Genomic DNA, 22016 nt, shown 5'->3' on the forward strand with positions numbered 1-22016 from the left:
TAACTTGTAAATACTACAATTTAGCTTCCTAGTAAACATATCAAACTTACACTTACAATATTTCAAAATAAATCTCTTAAGTGAGATTTGACTTATAGCTATTTTTAACCTGTTCAATCATTTGAACTACTTGGATGAAATAAGATAAATGGATGTTAGTAAATAATACAAGTTCTGATTTTGTTGTTATACATGTTCATCCCTGATGAAGTCACACTTACAGAATGGACTTTTTGCTTTGGGTGATTTCTTATCCCAAAAATTGTTACTAGTGAGTCTTTTTTGAAAATTGAGAGAGACTAATGGTCTCTAATGCAATAACCCCTCCTAGGTGGATTTGGTGAGATTAGGCCAAGCCAAGCTGCCTGTTTACACACACAGGTAACTCATCTCCACCACAGCAACTTGGAAATGCTTCATTTGACTAATTACCTTTCCTGACCTCATTTTTACAATGGTATCTTAGTAAATATACAGTAGCCTAAATTCCAGAAAAAAAACAACGAAGCTACATAAACTAGATTTTTATAATGCTAAAGTAAACTCTTGCACATTATATAAAAAATTAAGGTATGAGGACAACCAAATTGGATAATTTAGGACAAAAGGCAATTTGGGGAAGGCAGTCACCCAAATCAATATTCTGCAGTCATTCTATAAACCAGATATTTGCTAAATAACTCTTTCAATTTGGGCAGAGACAATCTACAAATTATAAGGGGTAGTGCAGAAGAAAGGTTAATACACCATGATAGACACCTATAGGTGAAGTAAATCTCAAATATAACCTTAGTAAGTTCCATCAGAGCTTTTGGTGAATACTTTGAGTGTTACATATTTTAAAAATATTTTCCTCAGAGCCTGTCATTCATATGGTTACTGTCAGTATTTTAGGTTAGAAGGAGCTTACAGTCTGGGAAGAAAAAGACATGAATATTTTAGAAAGAATTAACTACTATTAGAAGGATGTCACCCAGCAAATCATATGCAGGGTTGCAAAATAAAAGGACAACAAGAGATTTTAAACAAGGAGGTAGAAAGAGAAGAAATTTTAAAATGTCTAGGAGGAGGCTGGTCGATAGAAAGACAGAAAGGAGGACTAGTATCAGAATGCCATCCCCAAAAAGAAATCTGCATATCTGTGTGGGAAGAGGGAAACAAGGGGGTAGGAAAAATAGAGAATAAACTGTGCATATTCAGATTTGAGTTTGGAGGTGGTCTCTATTGAACAGCCATGAGAGGAATGAAAAGTTTGACAGGAAAATAAGACGTGTTAGAATATGTCATTAATAGAGCTGAGAGTGGGTTTCTAAAGAAGATTACTTGTGAGCATTAAATCACAAGCAAGACTGGCAGATCCTGTTTCCAAATAGAGTCTGACAGAGAATTTCACAGTGTATCGGTCTGTGGATGACCAAATTTCCTCCTGAAAGGGACAGGAACCATGCCTGGGTGAAGAAAAGGACACAGAAGGTGTCCATTAAAGTAAAGGACAGGACCAAAGTTGGAACAGGTGCTGGCTGCAACTGAAATCTCCTTAGTAAGGGGTTCTCCTGTAGCACTTCCCTACTTTTATTTTTGTGAAGAACACATATGAGAGGTACTTTGGTAACACATGGTTATATCTTCTACCATCTCAATTCAAAACAGGATTTTTTTTGAAGAGCACAGTGAAGTAGATAGATAGATAGATAATTTCTTTTTTTCCTTGCAAAGGTGGCCACCTGAAACTAAGATTGAAAAAATTTTAATATTTGTCCTCATATTAAATAAAGATGAACACATGAGACAAAAATTTATTTTCTTGTTTCTTTCTTACTTTCTCTCTCTTGTTCCTTTATCCCATAAACTAATCATGTTTTTTGCTTTTGTTTTTCAGTTCTGCCATTTAGCCACCTATATATGGCTCCTGTGGAGAAAACAAATTAAAAGTTTTCTTGGCTTTTGTGTCTGGCAGAAGCAGGACAAGAAAATAATTCTAGTAGAAATATTTGGCTGTCTAGGAGATTTTCCCACAAAACAAAAAAATAGGAAACAGTAAAATAAAAACTTAGCTCTCAGGAACAGCTGTCTGGCAAACTTTCTTGCCTTTGCAAGTAGTCCCTGGAATGACAGTCCTGAGAGAAGCCATTCCCCTGGTTTGAGTGGCTTACTAGGTCAAAATGGAGTTTCCTTCCCTACTCGCTTCGATGTCTCCAAACATTTGAAGTCATACTCTAGTCAGTCATCATTCTAATTGGTAGAGGCTTCAGTATTTAGGCATTAAAGGTAATCACACACCTTTGTTCTTAGGTCTTCTCTCCACATTTGAAAAGCTGAACTGTACAATAGTTAGAGCAAAATCCTCAGTACTGAAATTCTTATAGGGTCTTTGTAAACTCCTAACACTATTTCCCTCAAGTAAAGCAAATTAATTTTATGTTGAATCAGTACCATGCCCATACATAAAAATAAAAAGGGAAAAAACTCAACTCTACAAATCAGCATTTCCAAAATGTATCTGAAAATTATAAAGAATTGATTGAAGTCTGACAGGATAACAAGAATATAATGCAACTTTGAATTAAGGTAAATACAGAAGGCACTGATAATGCATTTGCTATAGGGTGATGGGAAAGATGCTTTTCTCCTGTTTGGGAATATCCCTTTATTTGAGCAGATGAACAGCAACCTTCTTGGGTGAGGTTTAGTGCAGTTGGAACCTGTCAGAATGACTTGGGTGGTGTTCAAGCCAAATCAAACTTTTGTTATCCAAGCCTTGGTTTTTCTGGATTATTTACTCAGTAAGGCTTGTGGAAAGATGCATATCTTTGATCTAAACAGAAACTCACTTTGTTTTGAAAGCAAATGTACTTCTCTAGTCTCTTATTTCCACTAACCATAGTGTGTTCTAGGGTTTTATTTCTTACACTTGCCTTTTGAGATATTTGCCCTTTCTTTATAAGTTGTAGTTCTGATGATTAGCATTGCAGACGATACGTATCTTCCACAAAAGTTTTCAAGGGAAGAATACTAGGAACTAGGCATTTTAGTTCTGAGAAGACAGCATCTCTATTAAGTTTGAAGTACTAAAACATGAGAAGTCAGAAGTGTCCCGAGTGAAAAGGGGCAGAGTTTGAAGAAAAGCACTGGGCTCCTCTTAGTTGATTTAAAATAAGTTATTTATTCATTTATTATCGAGCCTCAGTTGAGCCTGGAGTATGTTCCCAAAGATAGAGGACTGGAATCCTTTCACATGTGGTCAATTTAATCCCTAGGCTATCTGGTGCATCAGATGAGCTCTCAGAGTATTCCAAAGACAACAAGTTTCAATATTAGCTCTTGGTCAACCCATTTGATTTTCCCAATAACATAGTACATATTTGCTTATAAAGATTTTCCTGTCATGCTACTTCTTCCAGCATTTACTGCTGCTTCACACATTAATTGCACTCTAGTGGTTTATCTTCTATGAATAGATGAACAAGCCTTCTGTCGCCTTCAGGCAAGCAATCTCCTCACTATAATCACTTGTCTCTAGTCACAGAAGAAATGCATTTCTGTCTTGGTGACTCTCTGTCTCTCTCTCTCTCTCTCTTACTAAATAAAATTTAACCTTTGAGAAACTTCCTGTGACATGATCATGTAGCAATAGTTATTTAAATCTTCCTGAAAAGCCTACTTAAAACCAAACTGATTAACCATTAAGAGTAAAAGAAAAATGAACTCAGATGACATTTTAAACCAATTTTATATCACAATTCAAAATCCAGCATTTAACTTTATGACAGTAGAGAGTTTCCAACAAAAGCCAAGAATAATGCAAGGATGCCCACTATTAGCACCTGTGTTAGACATGACATTAAAGGTATTAATCAAAAAAAAACTATTAGAGGCCCAAGAGCAGAAAGTAAGAGGTAAAACTAGCATTATTAGCAGGTAACAATATGTAATTGAATTTTTTCAAAATCCAAGAGAATCTATGAAAATAAAAGTGATAAAATCCATGAGAACTAAGTAAAGGAGAAGGATATAACATTGGCATACGGAAGTTAATCATCTTCATGTATACAAACAATAATCTGTTAGAAATATAAGAAAAGGCTCATTTATAGTAGCAAGAAAAAATAATGAACACCCTTAGGCAAAGCCACAACATAAAAATACCTTAACAAAGCCTTAACTTTATAACATTACTAATATTACAAACTGTACTTGAATAAAAATGAAAAATTTTTTGACAGAAAGACTCAACACTGTAAATGTATCAGTTTACTGTTAATTTATGAGTTAATATGATTCTAATAAAATTAAAAAAAATGTTTTAAATGATAAATTACTTTTAAATTGATATGGAAAAATAAATCAGCAAGAATAGCCAAGAAAATAGCAATTCATGATGAAAATTCTCAACAAACTAAGTAAAGATGGAAACTACTTAATCTGATAAAGAACACTCATGGGGGGATGGGAAGACCCCTATAGCTAGCATCATACTTAATGTTCAAATACTGAAGGTCTTTTACCCAATATTAAGAACAAGGCAAGGATGTGTACTCTCATCAATTCTATTCAACATCCTACTGGAAGTCCTAGCCATAGTAATAAGGCAAGGAGAGGAAATACAAAGCATGCAGACTGAGTAGTAAAAATATCTCTGTATTCTGAAGCAAGATTGTTTATTAAAAAAATAGCCAAAAAATTTTTGGAAAAAAGTAGCAACATCAGTGAGCTTGCTTTTATAATTTAAAATGTGTGTTAATGCATGAAGAGACAGACCAGTGGAATAGAATAGGAATTCAAGTAATAGACCCAAGTACATGTAGAAATGTAGCATATAATATAAAGGGGCTTCTCAAATCCCTGGGGAAAAGATGACCCTTTTTATTACAGGCAGTTCTCACTTTGTTTGGTAGTATAAGAACATTAAAAAAAAAAAAGACTATGCAAGCTGATATCATGTAAAGCAATCTTAGTAGTTAATGGAAAAATTCCAATTGTTTCATGGTCTTTAACATTTTTGTCAAGGTAGTAGAAATCCCTTTAAGGTGGGTTATGAATGTATAGGGGGATTAAAAAATAGTACAAGTAATGTTTATTTAGTATACTTAATTTTAAACATTAGAAACACTGAGAAGGAAAGTGTTTTATTTCTTTATAAAATGTTATCAAGAGTAGTTTTAACAGTGTTAAAAGCTTCTTATTGGCATATATCTGTTTTATAAGTTATATGACAATAAGCCTTGGGAAATTGTTATACTCCTTTCTAATTCTGTATCTGCTTTCAAAATTTTATCCTTTGCTCTTTCAATGTTATGAAATATCCCTGAGAGTTCTAATGTGACTTTTTTTCCCTTTGGCTGACATTACTCCCTCTGGGACATCTTCATCTTTTTCATCCTAACTACATTCTTCATTTATGTCATCAAGTACTTCTGGCTGCATATGTAGAGCTTCTCAAACGGCAGAAGTGTCACCATTCCCACACTCAGCTATATATATATATATATTTTATAATTCCATTTGTGCTTGACTCAAATTTACTTACAGTATTATCATTATTATTTCTTCACCATGCTTTTATTTTTGCAGAGCAATTCTCTCTCAATTATCTATTTTTGTAAAATGTCACAGAGATTTATTACTGGGAGACAAGAAGGCAGCACAACTGCATGGTTTACTGTCCTGGCATGACCTGCATAACTGATGTACAGTGACCAATTAGCAATAGGCTGTGAAAGAAGTAACATGACTTGTCACTGATCAAGATGTGCATCTGCTGTCTATGCAGTGGTTTCTAAACTGAAGAGCCAGCAGCAAAGTTTGTACTATATATGATTATTCACAGCTAATATACCGCGATAACTGAAATCTGATCTATGTTATTGAGGGACAATGTTATTTAACTAAATCATGGTAACTGAAATCCATGCATATTTGAACCATGAAAACTGAGACTGTCTGTTACTTGTTAGTATAACTGGTTAGCCACTTGAGAAGAAATGAAATCATATTTGTACCTCACTCCCACACCAGGATAATTTCCACAACAGATCACAGTTCTAAGTATAAGACAATGAAAACCTCACGTAAACTAGAAGAAAACATAAACTCCTTTGTAACCTGAATACAGGAAATATTTTCCAATTACTATTGAATATATAAAATGAGAGAAATTATTAATAAATTTGACTACATTAAAAATGTTTCAATGTGAAAAACAAAACAAAGAAAAACTCCATAGACAAAACCGAAGGACAAATTAAAAAAAATTTTAAAAGCTCTTTCCATTTATATAATGTGCCAAAAGCTTCTACAAATCAAGGGAGAAGAAGACTGACCATGCTTAAGAAAATGGGCAAAAGATATGAATAGTGTATATAAGAAGAAATATTTTTTAAAAAATTATCAGGCATATGAAAAACTGCCTAGTTCCACATATAATGAAAGAAATAAAAATTTAAACTATACTGAGATACCACTTCTAACCTATCAGATTTGCAAAACTAAAAAAAGGTAGTATCTTTCAAAACTGTAGTATTATATCATCAGGGTACTGACATCAATACAGTCAAGATACATGACATTTTCATCACCACAAAGATCTGTCATCTTGTCTTTTTACAGCTAACCCTTACTCCTTCTTTAATCACTGGCAACCACCAATTTAATCTTTTATTAAGTTTTTCATTGTAAGAATGTTATATATACATGTAGTTAGGTAGTCTGTAACTTTTGGGGACTGGATTTTTCTTCTCAGCCTATTTTTCTGAAGGTGAATTCAGGTTTTTTTAAACGTATAATAATGTTTTTTTAATTGCTGAGTAGTATTCCATGTTATGATGCACCACCATCTGTTTAACCATTCACCCAATGAAGGACATCTGAGTGGTTTCCAGTATGGTTTACAATTTTGGCACAGATTTTTTTGTGTGAGCATAAATTTTGCTTTCTCTGTGATCAATGCCCAGGAGTGAATTTACTGGGTCTTACAGTAGTAATTGCATATTTGGTTTTTTAAAGAAACGGACACACAATTTTGGCAGAGTGGCTGTACCATTTTGCATTCCAACTAGCAAGGTATCTAATCCACTATGACAAACTCTATCTTTTAATCTTGTTACTTAGACTTTTAAAATATCATATAATTATTTATATATTGGTGGTTAAGTCTGCCATAAAATTTTTTGTTTTCTGACCTTTTTTTTTTTTTTTTTGTAGGGGTGCATTTTCTTTTTTTCTGCTTTTCTAAGAGTTACTTGAACATTTTTTAGAATTTCCTTTTGACCACTTACAGTGTTTTGAATGTACTTTTTGTACTTTTTTAGTGGCTGCTCTGGATATTACACCATATATATACATAACTTACCAATCACAGTATGTTGGTGTCGTCGTTTGACCAGTTTGAGTGAAATACAGAAAACTTCCCTGTTGTACTTTCACCTTCGTTCATTTATAATGTAGTGGTTTTAAACATTTACTTTACATACTTTTAAGAACCATGTCACACAGTGCTATAATGTTGCTTCAATTATCAAAATAATTTAGGAAATTTATGAAGAGAAGAAAAAACTCTTATTACTTGTATTACTGCTTATCATTTGATTCTTCCTTTTTGATGTTATAAGCTTCCTTCATTTACCATTTCATTTCTGTTTAGATAATTTCCTTTAGCCATTAATTTAGAGTAGGTCTACTTGTAACAAATTCTCTTACTGTAACCTCATCTGAAAATGTCTTGACTTTCCCTTCGTTCCTGAAGGATATATTCATTAGGTATATGATTACAAGTTGATGGGTTTTTTCTTTTAGCACGTGAAAAATATTGTGTCCCTTTCTTCTAGCTTCCATTTTCTGGTGAGAAATTTGCTGCTGTTCAAACTTTTTTTTCTTTAAGAAAGGTGTTATTTGTTCTCCTGTTGCCTTCAACGTTTTTTCTTTGTTTTTAGTTTTCAGAAGTATAATTATAATGTGTCTTGGCACTGAATTCTTTGAGCTTATCCTGTCTGAAATATTCTCAGATCTATGTATTGTAGATTTATTTCTTTTGCTGAATTTGGGAAGTTTTCAGCCATTACGTCTTCTAGTGCTTTTTCAGTTCTGCCCTGTTTCTCCTCTCTTTACATACTGCTGACACAAATTTTCCATTTTTAAAAATAATCCCACAGGTCCCTGAGGCTCTGTTCACTTTTATTTTTCCAGATTATGTCTCTCTGTTGTTCAGACTGATTGATTTATATTGTTTTTGTCTTCTAGTCCATTGATTCCTTCCTCATTCTGTTGTTGAGCCCATCCGTTGAGCTTTATATTTCAGTTTCTTTTTCAGTTCTAAAATGTTTATTTGGGTGTTATTTATATCTTACAGTCCTTTGCTAAGAATTCCTATTTTTTCATGAGTTTCAAAGTATGTTTGTAATTGCTTTTGAAGCATCTTTATCAAGGCTGCTTTAAAATCTTTGTTGTATAAGTGGGATAAGTCTAACATTCTGTCATATTTTTAGATGAATAGTCATGTTTTAAAATATTGATAGCTCTTTTTCAGTAGTTATAATATGCTAGGAGCTAGTCTAACTTTATATGTACTGATTTACATCTAACCCTAATCCTAAAAATTAAATAAATAGACAATACATTAGTGAATATTGTGATTCCTTTCCTAGCAAACCCCCCACCACACCTGCCAAAAGAATCCCATTGTGGACTGGGATTATAAAACAGATACCTGCTTTTGATTAGGTTGATACAATCTTGAAAATCTATAGGTAGGTGCTGATTGGCTAGATCAATCAGTAGAATGCCATCTTTTTGCTACTGTCATTGGCTCAAGGGGAGATATATGATTTATGTTAGTCAACTTATCCTAAAGTCCAGGACTTGTGTCTAAAGGAGAAAGATAAATTCTTTTGTCCTCTAGATGGTATTACCTGGTGTTGCAGCCTTTTGGCTAATTTAAGGAATGTGAGACTGAGAATAAAGATAACACAGAGGGCCAGAGTCAAGAAAACAGCAGAGAAAGGAAACCAGAACTCTGATCAAACTCACATGAATCCAACTCTACCTCCAGAACTTTCAGTTAAATGAACAAATACATTGTCTTTATAGTTTAAAATTTTACTAAGTGATCCCAGTGGTCTCAAGAATAAAATCTTCTATCTTTAGGCTTTCTCTAAGAAACAAGGCTTCTACAAACTGTTTATCAGTACCAATCCTGAAGTCTTTTTCAAACGTTCTTTAGTCTTAGCTTTTAGGAGGCATAAGTATCAGTAACTGCCAATTCTTGTAATATATCAGCTTGGCTGACAGAACTTTGTTTTTTTAAAAGTATAATAAGAAATTCATGATGTGCTATAGCTTTTCTTTTTGCATTAATTTTATGGACATTTGTGCCTTATATATTAGATTTTCTATATTTTTGTAAAGATGATACAATATGAAAAAAATTCAAATATCATAAAATAAAATTGATAGGTTCTGTCCTACCTCTAACATACCGGCCTATAGTTCCTTAACCTAGAGGTAATGACTGTTACTATTTTCTTGATTAAGCACAAGGAAATATTTTATACACATACAAGCATACATATAATTATCAGTCCATTTTCTGTGTATGCGAACGATTACTAACTGCACGTACCCTTCTGTACCTTGCTTCTTTTCTTTAATATATTAATTTTTTCTAGTTTCTGGACATTCTATATTAGTACTTACGGCTCATTTGTTCATTATATATGAACTCTGTAATTTATAATCAATCCTCATTTTAGGGGTGTTAGATTTGTTTTCAGCATTTGATATTACAGGTAGTACTTTAATAAATAGTCTTGTGCATTTTTTTGCAAATGTATTAATATATATCTATTATAAATTCCTAGAATTGATAACCATAGTAAAAGCATATTTTGAATTTTAATAGATATTGCCAAATTTCCTCCCAGAGATTCTATTTTTTCCATAAACTTTTCCCAATCCAATTTTGTTAAAATTTTACCATCTGATAGGCAAAGACTGTTATATTTTAATTTGTATTTATTTATGATGAGTGATATTTGATATTGTGCATATTTATAAACTATCTGTATCTGTTTCCCTGAGAACTTTCTATGTTAACCTTTTGCTTACTGATTTATAAGCTCTCTTTATACATTAAAGGATGAGCCATTAATTGCCATATGTGTTATATGGTGGATAATGTGGACTGGTTTACTTAACCTCTATTCCCCCTCTCTCTAGCATGCCTTCTTTTTTGCAACTATTAGAAAACTAATAACTATCTTTCCAGACTACCTTAGACTTAGACTTCTGTAGTAAATTGGTATTGCAGTTTAAGTGTGTTTGCATGAAATTTGGGTGGAAGCACTAACAGTGATTCCATGTTCATTTTCCTGACTGGCCTTTTGCTGTTAGGCAAAATTTTGGAGATGTGAGGTCACATACAGCATTGACTATTCCTCATCTTCTTGAAGAAAAGAGGCTGTTCTGGTGGAAGAAGCAATGGGATCTCATACTCCCAGGTCCACATGCCAGTTTTGCTGGTGACGAGAAGCTTTTGTGCTAGGAGCAGCAAGTAAACGTCGTGCACCAGTGCTAATTCACCAGCTTTGTAGCTTCCTGACATCTCCTTTAATCTCTAAATTACAGTAGTGTTGTGCTCTTGGTCCTTCACAGTGGCAGTTTTGGAGATAAAACTTCCTCTGATGGGACAATGCAATAGTGTTTGGGGTGTGATTCTTGGAGATTACAGCTTCCAGCTCATTCCTCTACCTTCCAATGACATTGTAAACACATACTTTCCTTTTATCAAATAGCTTTCTTAATATTCCTCAAATAATTTTCATTTCTTGCACTGGATCCTGACTGAGACAATGTTGCAAAATCTCTTCTCCAGTGTCCTGACTTGAATAATTTGAGTCTTCTCTCTCTCTTTTTTTTTAAATTAATCAGTTCTGTTCTCTATGTCATTTATTTTCACTCTGATCTTTATTGTTTCCTCCCTTTTGTTTACTTTGGGTTTAGTTTGCTTTTCTTTTCCTTTTTTTTTAGTTTCTCAAAATGAAAATTTAGATCATTAAAAACTTTCTTTTTTTAACAGAGTAAATTTTTTAGACCTATTTCACAACTATAGATTTGCCCCCTAAGCCCTGCTTAGTAATAGCAGTCACAGTGTACAAACTTTTCTTATTCTTATCTGTAATGGAAATTCTTCTATTATTAAACCATGATATTTTTATTTTGACTCAAACTATACAGAGGTATATAATCTCATGCCAGATAATATATATTTGTACTTTATATACTAACTTGTTAAGCAAGTACCTGGATTGCATCAATTGCCCTTCATGATCTCAGAAGATAAGTGTATATTTTTACCTCACTTCCACCTTAAACAGCTAAGCTAAGGCTACTAGCTGCTGAGATTCTGAGAAAGTAAATATCTGAGGTTTTCATTTTGGGAGTCTGCAAATGCCGCAAGGAAGATCATATGTTGACTAAATCAGTAAGAAAGAAACAAAAGAAAAGACAAATGTCCAAGTCAATAGAGATGCAGCCAATGCCAAAATGAAAATTCAAGTAGAATCACTGAAGTTCTATGATTTCTAAAAATTGCCTGCAAGACATCATTTGTCCTTAGGGATTCTTCTTTAGATATTTAGGTGTTGCTTCAAGTATAAAAATATAAATTGCACACCTTATGAAGAGTAAAGTTACATTAAATAAAGCATTTATGAGGTACTGATGATAACAGAAAAAGATAACGACTATTTTCTAGGGAAGAAATTGTACTCTTCAGACATAATAAGATACTAAACACAAAAAAGAATTTGATCTTTTTCTTATGAGTTGGAGTTGATTAGATGGATTGTGTGAGTCTCAAAAAGTTTATATACAGCCATCTTGGCTTATTTTTTATTTTATTTTGGGTAGAAGGGATCTGCTTTTGCCATCAATAAACTGTAATGTATCATCTGAACTTAAATGAGAACACCTCCTATTGCTAGTTCAACGTCCTGCTGTTACCCTTGCTCTCCAGCCATGAGAACAGCATGTACTATTTGCCCTCAGACTGACATTCATGTGGAAACATTAATTGCCCAATGGGTGGTCAAGATACTCTTGTTTTTCTTCTACAGACAGATGAATAACCTCCTTAGCTGTCATTTTAGTTTGTGCAGAACTAACTCTGAATCTTTCTACTCTAGTGCATTACTCTGCTGGTGCCTGAGTATTTGTACAAGTAGTGTCCTTGCAACCTGCAGAGAGTACTGGGTTCATTCTAATTAGTTGGCATTAGTAATTAATCTAAAGCCTTCTCTTATAATTCAAGGTTGCAGAATCCTGTTTATTGTTAAAACAGTGATAGGTAATATTTATTCTTGCTGCACTAAGAGCATTTCTTTTCCTAGATCCTTTAACCCTCTGAGTTGTGGATCATCGTTACCTACTTTTCACAGATGATGAAATTCAGGCTTACAGAAATGAAATCTTTTCCCCAGAATGTTACAGCTTTTATAAGGAAAAAGCAATATTCAAATCCAGAATTCCTGAGTCTATTCACTTAATCTCCAAATTCAGATTCTTCCTAACTATTCCATCTGTTGTCCATTCATTAGCTGCTTCATGCTATAAAGTAGGAGATTCACTAAGGAGAGAGCAAAAGAAACGGAACAAGAGGAAATTCAACTGAATTCACCTTCCAATCACAGGAAAGAAGTAACATTATAGTGACAAGTAAAATGTTCCAGGTTTTGATACTTCATGTATTTTCCAATAAGTCATTTTCACTTTTGGAAACCAATAAAACCTGATAAAAGATATCCACCCATCCTTATCAGTGTCACTTCACTTCATTGGGTTAGAAAGAATTTCAGATTTAAAATTGCCCCCTTCATTATCAAAGTCATGGTGAGAGAGACTAAGCTTTGTTATCACATCTTTATTGACAGGCATTTAAAAGCAAAAGGTTGGAGGGAAGACATGGATACATGGTCATTTGTTTTTTACCCACCATGTTACACTAGAATACGCTCATTTTCCTTGCACTACTCACTCTCACATCCTATACTCACCAAGTTTTCTATTTCTTTGTATTCAGTGATAGAGGTGAAAGATTTATTTCCCCTGGAAGCCACATGAGACGGCGGATTTGTTTCATTCAACAAATACTTATTCAGCAACTGTTATATTTTAGGGATACAGCAGTCAAAAAAAAAGAGAAAGGTCATTATTCTTATGGAACTTACATTCCAGAGACTATCAGGCAATCAAGCCTGAATCTTTTCAAGTAGATTTCTTTAGATTTTACTTGTGAAATTTAACTTTAGGAAAGATGTAACTATATTTTATTTCTTGGTAATCAAATCTTTCCAAGAGCTGACTTTATTACTATAGATTTCTGTGAGGCAAGCTTGGCTTTCATAGCTTAGCTTAATAAGTTATTAATAAATAGAAAAACAACTGATAGGAAAAATATGAAATTAGCCAGGGTTTTCCTATTTAAGATAATAACAGAATGTAGTAAAACTTAATAAAAGAGTTGTTTGACTTTATAACTAGGTGATATATTATTACTTTTTTATGGGTATTATTGTCCTATTTACGGATAGATACTGTAGCTTAAGAGCATGATCTGTCACAGAATTTCATGGTGACACATTTTACTTGAACAAGGATAGTACCTGCTCTCCTCTAAAATCAGATGGTCCAGACAAATCTCCAGTAAACTAAAATTGTGATTCTAACTCACTCATATAGGACAGAATGAGATGTATGAAACAATACTTTGAGGCTTTTCAAGCACCATTTGAATGTTAGTTATCATTGTGAAAGACATTTCCAAGGCCACATAAAGTTAGTGAGAAGCCAGAAGAAAATCCATATTTCTGTTTCCTAGACTGGGGCTCTTTCTATTGCACAATCCTTGTACGTGCGTAAGCCTGAAAGATGCACGAGGCACAATGGGTGAGCTTTCTTAGTGCACTAGCGTAATTGTAAAAACTCCATTTTCATTCCCTGAGAGTGACTCAATTTGCCACAAAGATCTACTTAAGATTTTTTTTTTCAAGTTAGAGAAAGTAGCTAATGGCTTTTAAAATATGTCCTTCACGTGGGCCAGACATGAAATAGTTTGTGAAATAAAATGCCAAAAGCACTACATTTTTCAATAATGAATCACTACTCATTTGTCTCTGTACTCAAACTTGGCTTTTAAGGAAGAAATTTTTAAAACTCTAATTACAGCTTACAGAAGCAAAAAGGTCAAAAAAGTGATGTTTAGCAGCTTAATGGGATTTCTTATTGAACCAACATACCATTATGAGGACACTGTTTCCCTCTTCATCAAAAGGCTACACACATAAACCAATACCACCAGTTCAAAATTATCAATGTGTCATACTAACGTGCCGCACAAATCAACTGTCAAGCTCTTAAGCATCTAAGTTATACATAAAAAGCTAAAAAAACTGATTTTCTAGGTGAGTAAACGTATGAGATGTTGGGAATGCATGGAAATCTCTCTTGAAACTGAGAGGTGGAACCACTACAAAACATTTTCATCTCAATGAATCTACATTTTGTGATGCAAAATCACGACTTGATTGTGATGATATTGAAAGCAGAACTTATTTCTTCATTTCATTGCTTGAATAAATCAACTCTGCAAAATTTTCTTTTAGGACAAGTCAGGAAAAGTCACAATCCCTTGACTAATTCCTCTTACAGAATCATAACTTATTCTTTTACTTGTTTAATTTATTCTTTACTTGTTACAACTTATTCTTTTACTTGTTGGATTTGTATACTGCTCTTATATAATAAACATTGTATAGCTTTGTCATTGCTCCTAAGCAAGATGGAAAGTGACATGACCCAAGTTTTCCAGAAAATAATCTTAAACAGTGGTTAAATGCATGTAAGGGTTATAGTTTATGTAAGTCATAAGGTGTAAGTATTGATTTTTTTGTGTCATTTTTGAGTTCAGAAGGCCTATATAGTACGCTAGTTGTGTAGGGCTTTCTTTTGTTTCTCTCAGATACTCTGATCATATTAGGTTACCTTTTCTAATTTCCAAAAATATCCTGTATTACAACAAGAAATACTCGCTCCTGTGAAAAACAACTACCAAATATCAGTGGCTTAGCGTGGTAACAATTTGTTTCTCATGTCACTGCTGGCTGCAAGTTAGCTGGTTCTCCTCAAGAATTATCTCAGGAATCTAGGCTTCTTCCATTTTATGACACTGCCATCTTAAAAACACAGGCCTCTATGATCACCACAGAAGGAGAAGAGTACGGACAGCACACAGGAGATTTTTACGGCAGGCTTCAAAGTGAACACGTTACTTCTGCCTACAACACATTAGCCAGAATCCAGTCATGTGGCCATAATTTAACTTCAAGGGAGGCTCAGAAATACAGTCTTCATTTGTGTTCAGAAAAAGGAACGAGGAATGGTGAGCACATAGCTATTTTCTGTCACAATCCCTAAACAACAAATCTGCAACTCCTAAACATTTCAGGTTGTCAATCCAACTCTGGAATCCTGGTTATTAGTGGTGGGAGGGGAAGTTCAGGGGGCAGATAAATGTAGCAGACAGGGCACATAGAGATATTTGATGAATAAGAACTGTCAATTGCTGTCTGCCCCACTGTCTCTTTTTCTTCCTCTGTCCTCCCCACCAGCCATCTCTCCTGGTACTTCCCAGAGTTCCCTTGAGACTGACTTTGGAACAGTTTGATCTGGTCCGTAGACAGCAAAGGCTTTCCAAAGTGTCTAAATACCTTGATTTTTACTTCATGAGGAAATTCGATAGCCTTATTAGAGGTAGTAGGAGGGAAGAAACAAAATGTGCCCAGAGTCTAAACTGTTAAGAGAAATAAATGCTTCTTTGTTGAGATACCGATGTGCACAATTCCAAATCACTCTTATTTAGCTGCATATTTGGAATGAACTTACAAACCACTGTGTGACCATACTGAGTCCTGCTAAGAATCTAGTGAGCTGATAAACTGAGACCTCAAGGAAAAGAAAAATGAAAATTAAATTAGAAATAAAAATTAACAACAAGTGATGGCATTTCAAAAATAAATTTCCATCTTATCAGCTCTTTTCAAAGACTCCAACGATGGACATTGTTGTGAATGGAAGAGGTGATTTTCTTTTCAAAGTTTTCCATTCAGTGAAATGACAAAGGTATCTGAAATTACAAATCTGAACTCACCCAGAATCAATGCTTTTCCTGCTGGCAACTTAGCAGCTTCTGTAATTGATGTGACAGTTTCATTTCCCCACTGCCATAGACGATCGGCATGTTACTCCATCTCTCAACGAAATCTAAAAAAAAAAAAAAAAAAAAAAAAGATTTCCAGTTTTACTTTTTAGTGGATATTAACATTTTCCAAATAAGATATGGTGGCAATGACAGACAACAGATTCAAGGCTTAGACAACATCCTGCTTTGGATGATACAAAACAAAAAGTTGTCAGTGTGACTTCATCAACATACTTAATAATTCCCTTAACAAGACAACTGATCATTTAAAATCTTTCTCTGAGGGTCTTTTTTTACAAGGATTCTCTTTAGCACGGGGTCAGGAGGACATGAATGAAGGTAGACATGTGCCCATCTCTTGACCATCATGGTTGCAGAATTATTTTTCTTGCTTTGAGAATAAAGTAGAAGACCTTTAACACAGCAAGAGAAGACTGTTCACCCTTTGTACTATCTAATCTCATCATTTTTCACCCACCACATACCTTGAACTTAAGCCTCACTGAATTCACTGTTTCAGGAATGCACAATGATTTTTCACACCTCTAGGTTTTTTTGCACTGGCTATTTTCCCTGGAATATATGGTATCAGTCAGAAATAATTAGGTTATGTTGCAGTAACAAATGACCCTTCACATATCAGTGTCTTAAAGCAATAGAAATTGACTTTTTACTCCAGCAGTGTCGATTGGTGAGGCTCATCTCATCATAGTCACTCTGACACCAGCAGTGATGGAAACTTCATCTCTAGTTGTGCTTCTGTGATCACAGCAGAAGTGAGAAAGGATCATGGCAAACAGGACACTAGCTCTTAAATTGCATGTCTGAAACTGCCAGTCATTTATTTTACTTACACTTCATTGATCAAAGAAAAGCACATGGTTGCGCCTAAATTGAGAGGGGATGAGGAGTGCAATCCTACCATGGAAGGAAGAAAGCTAGAGGCATTTTTGTTGAGCAGTTCTAATGATTACCACACCAACCTTTCTAGCTGGTGAAGCTGAACTCACTTTTCAAGATCCAAACAAGTGTTACCTTCTCTGAAAAGCCTTTCATGACTTCCCAAGATAATTAATTGCTTCTTTATCTTTACCATCCAAAATTTTATACAAACTTTCTTGGAATACTTATCATATTATATTATAATAATCTATTACCATATCTGTATTACACTGAATTAAACTGAGTTACACTGCATTACACAGAAAATTCCTTACTCACATTTCATGCCAAGTGCCTAGTATAGTTGCAGCACAGCCTGGGTGTTTGCTGGCTGCTCCTTATTGAAGACTCATTTGTCCATTTTTCTCATTATACCATAAGCTTACTGTGGACACAGACTACGGTTTTTTGCACCATCCTAACTCTAGTGTCTTGCAACAGTACTTGGCCTAGTGGATGCCCACTATATGCTGCATGAATTAATTAACTGATTAATTATTTCTGTTATTTTACTTTGTTATATTAGTAGGGTAGGCTAGGTTATGCTGCAGTAACAAAACAGTTCCAAAATATTAGATAAGTTCACCAAAAGTTTATGAACTGCTCATGCTGCATATTCTACATGTGTGGGCAAGGACCTTTGTTCTGTTCACCCAGTTAGGGACCTAGGCTGATGTAGGCTCTGCTGTCTTATAGCAGAATCATCTGTAAAATCAATGTCTTCTCAGATACACTGGTAGAGGAATAAGAAACTGGAGCATCACAGATGGCTTTTTAATTCCTCAGCCTAGAAATGGCCTGTCACATTTGCACTCATACTTTATTTTCATTGGCCAAAACTAATAATGTGGCCCCATAACTGTAGAGGCTTGGGGAATATACAGAAACAAATGTAATACTTGGTGTGCATTACTGTGTCTGTCTCATGGTTGAACACCATATATAAAATGTTCACAATATGGGAAATGTATGTTTGCAATAATATCATCACGTTTCTCTAGCACTTTTCAAGTGAGAAGATGACTGAACTCAAATCGCTGGTGTAAAAAGCCTATAGAGCTGAGGAGAATAATCAGACTGCTGTTTGGGAAACAATTCTCTCACAGACATTTACAGGACTTTCAAGTTAAAATGAATCTGCCTTCCAACTTCCTATTAAATATATGAAACAATGAAAACTATGCAATAACACTAGAAGCTAGGAATAATATTTAGCTATATGCTAGACATTGGAAGGAATTTACAACTAGAAATGTGGATGGGTTTTGACAGATGAGCAAAGTACTGGTCTTTGCATATCTTCCTACTGTGTCAGCTCAGTGGCCTGGGAGGAAATATTTGCTCAACTTCCACATATATCCCCAGCTCAAGGATGCTGAGATTTCAGTAACCGAAAAAGTGGGAAGTTTTTAATTATTATACAGGTATTCTTTCATTAAGCAGTCATAATTATGTCCCGTTTTCTCTATTTTTTTCTTTATGGAAACAAGTCTTAAACTCAGCTAATCCATAAACAGACAGGTGGGAGCCCCATTTCCTAAGATGTCCTCTGTTAGAATGCATCATTTATGTGTGTTCATCTGGACAAAGTACTAAAGATTGCCTCAGACTCTCTCTTCTGGATATAAAATACAGAACAGCAGCAAAGAAGTGAATTTTATCACACTCTATTGGAATTATATTAGTTGGATAGCTCATAGGCACAGAAAAGTGCTCAGTATGTTGTATTCTTAAACCTGCTCCTTAGCTTCAGATGCTTAGGATCTCCTTAGCTTTCTTCTGATCCTTAGGATCAGAGAAGATATTCAACTGGAATGAAGTGGACAATGGGAGCTGATTCAATCAACACATCCACTATGGCAATAATTCTGACTAGAACATTTCATATTCAGGGTTAAGTAAGTAAGAGCAAAACAAAGCAAATGAGAACTATAAAAAATGTACTGCAAGATATTTCAAGGCAACCTGAAGAATATTTCTAGGTTTTCATGTCTTCTCCCCCAATCACATATTTTTTATTGAAGGATAGTTGATTTACAATATTATATTAGTTTCAGGTGTACAATATAGTGATTCAATATTTTTATAGATTATATTCCGTTTAAAGTAACTATACAATATAGGCAATATCCGCTGTGCTGTCCAACATATCCTTGTTGCTTATTTATTTTGTACATAGTAGTTTGTACCTCTTATTCTTCTGTCCCTATCTTGTCCCTCCCCATTGCCCTCCTTCCACTGGTAATCAGTAGTTTGTTCTCTGTATCTGTGAGTCTGTTTCTGTTTTGTTATATTTGTTTGTTTCATTTTTTAGATTCCACATATAAGTGATTACAAACAGTATTTCTCTGTGTAACTTATTTCACTAAACATAATACACTCCAGGTCCATCTATGTTGTAGCAAATGAGAAAATTTCATTTTTTTTTTGGCTGAGCAATAATATTCCATTGTATAGGTGTACTTCACCCTCTTTATCCATTCATTTGTTGATGGACACTTAGGTTGCTTCCACATCTTGGCTATTGTAAATAATGCTGCTATGAACATTGGGGTGCATGTATCTAGTTGAATTAGTGTTTTTGTTTTCTGTGAATATATACCCAGGAGTGGAATTGCTGGATCGTATGGTAGTTCTATTTTTAGTTTTATGAGGCACCTCCATACTGTTCTCCATAATGGCTGCACCAATTTACATTCCGACCAATAGTGTACCAGGTCCCTTTTCTCCACATCATCACCAACATTTGTTATTTGTGATCATTTTGATGACAGCCATTCTGATTGGTGTGAGGTGATATTGTGGTTTTGATTTGCATTTCTCTGATAATTAGAAGTGCTGAGCATCTTTTCATGTATCTGTTGGCCATCTGTATGTCATCTTCAGAAAAAATGTCTAACTCGGGTCTTCTGCCTATTTTTTAATCAGGTCGTTTGTTTTCTTGATATTAAGTTGTATAAGCTGTTTATATATTTTGGATATTAACCCCTTATCCATCATATCATTTGCAAATACTTTTCTCTCATTCAGTAGGTTTTCTTTTAGTTTTGTCAGTAATTTCCTTTGGTGTGCAAAAGCTTTTAAGTATATTTAGGTCTAATTTGTTTATGTTTGCTTTTATTTTCTTTGCCTTAGGAGACAGATCCAAAAAATTATTGTTATGATTTGTATCAAAGTGTTCTGCCTATGTTTTCTTGTAGGAGTTTTACAGTTTCTGGTCTTACATTTAGTTTTTTAATCCATTTTGAGTTTATTTTTGTATAAGGTGTGAGAAAATGTTCTAATTTATTCTTTTCATGCAGTTTCCAGTTTTCCCAGCACGACTGACTGAAGAGACTGTATTTTCCCCATTGTATATTTTTGCCTCTTTTGTCATAGATTAATTGATCATAAGCACATGGGTTTATTTCTGGGTTGTCTATTCTGTTCCATTAATCTATGTGTCTATTTTTGTGCCAGTATCATACTGTTTTGAAGAAATCTTTGTAGTATAATCTGAAATCAGGCAGCATAATACCTCCAGCTTTGTTCTTTTTTTCTCAGGATTGCTTTGGCTATTTGGATTATATGTGGTCCCATAAAAATTTTAGAATTATTTGTTCTAGCTCTTTGAAACCTGTCATGGGTATTTTGATAGGGATTGCATTAAATCTGTAGATTGCTTTGGATAGCACAGACATTCTAACAATACTAATTCTTCCAATCCATGAACATGGCATATTTTTCCATTTCTTTGTATCATCTTTAATATCCCTCATCAGTGTTTTATAGTTTCCAGAGTACAGGGCTTTCACTTCCTCAGTTAAGTTTAATCCTAGGTATTTTATTCTTTTTGATGTGATTTTTACACAGAATTATTTTATTGCTTTCTCTTTCTGATAGTTCATTATTAGTGTATATATAGGAAAACAACAGATTTCTGTATATTAATCTTGTATCCTGCAACTGGGTTGTAAAATCAACCCCAGGTAAGAGAAGATAAAAGTGTGAGCAAGTCCTATTCGTCAGGCAATTTAAAAACTGAAAAAAATTATGTTCCATTTCTACTTAAGCAGAAATGCATGTTTCCTGCTAAGCATGGGGATGCGTTGGGTCATGAGAAACCTGGCTGTTGCTGACACAGAGGCTGAAACTGTTCAAGCTGCAGAGGCTAGAAGTGAGGATGTCTACAATGACTTAGGAATTTATCACAAACCCAGGGTGATTCAACTAATCTACTCCTTCTTGGGTGATTACAGGACCAAAACTTGCCGGTCATAATGGGTTTTACAAAGTGACTTAAGCGTCGTTTGAGAATAAGGATTGCTGTTTTACATCTATGGAAAAGTTCTAGAACTCTGAGAAGAGAGAGCCTTATGACGCAGGTGTAGTAACAATAGCAGGGTGGGCATGTGGCTATCACTCCCACCAAAGACTTCATTTTATTTCCCAAAGTAGCGTATCGCAGAATAGGAAAAATAAGAATAGTTAAACCATTTTGGGGGTGCTAATTGGTCACATTAAATAGAAGTACTCAACTAACTCCTGTTGAAACGAGATGTAATGGCACTATTGCTAATGGGAGTCTAAAAACATTTTCTCCTTTGAAACCTTGCTATTAAACTCAAGACACAAACAATAACATATGGATCAAAAATTCACAGGACAATTTACCATTACACAAACCCAACCTCCTTAAAACAGAAGGTATCAATACAGGAAAAACATCTACCCACATACTTTGAATTGCTCAAGGCTTCCACATGGAAGGTAAAACAGGAAAACAATCACTTTTCTTTAAAAATTTACCTCAACAAACATTTACCAGATGCCTCATATATGCAAAGTT

General features: G+C 34.3%; 1 protein-coding gene across 1 annotated transcript in view; it reads right to left on the minus strand.

The window, feature by feature from the left end:
* Positions 1-22016, minus strand: part of GNGT1 (G protein subunit gamma transducin 1) — a 170919-nt gene that overhangs the window by 44959 nt on the left and 103944 nt on the right. Inside the window, exon 3 of the mRNA XM_031679609.2 lies at positions 16196-16308. The gene's annotated coding sequence lies outside the window, so the exon portion shown is untranslated. The remainder of the gene's footprint in view (positions 1-16195; positions 16309-22016) is intronic.

Source organism: Vicugna pacos, chromosome 7 (genome assembly GCF_048564905.1).
Source record: "Vicugna pacos chromosome 7, VicPac4, whole genome shotgun sequence".
NCBI lineage: Eukaryota > Metazoa > Chordata > Mammalia > Artiodactyla > Camelidae > Vicugna > Vicugna pacos.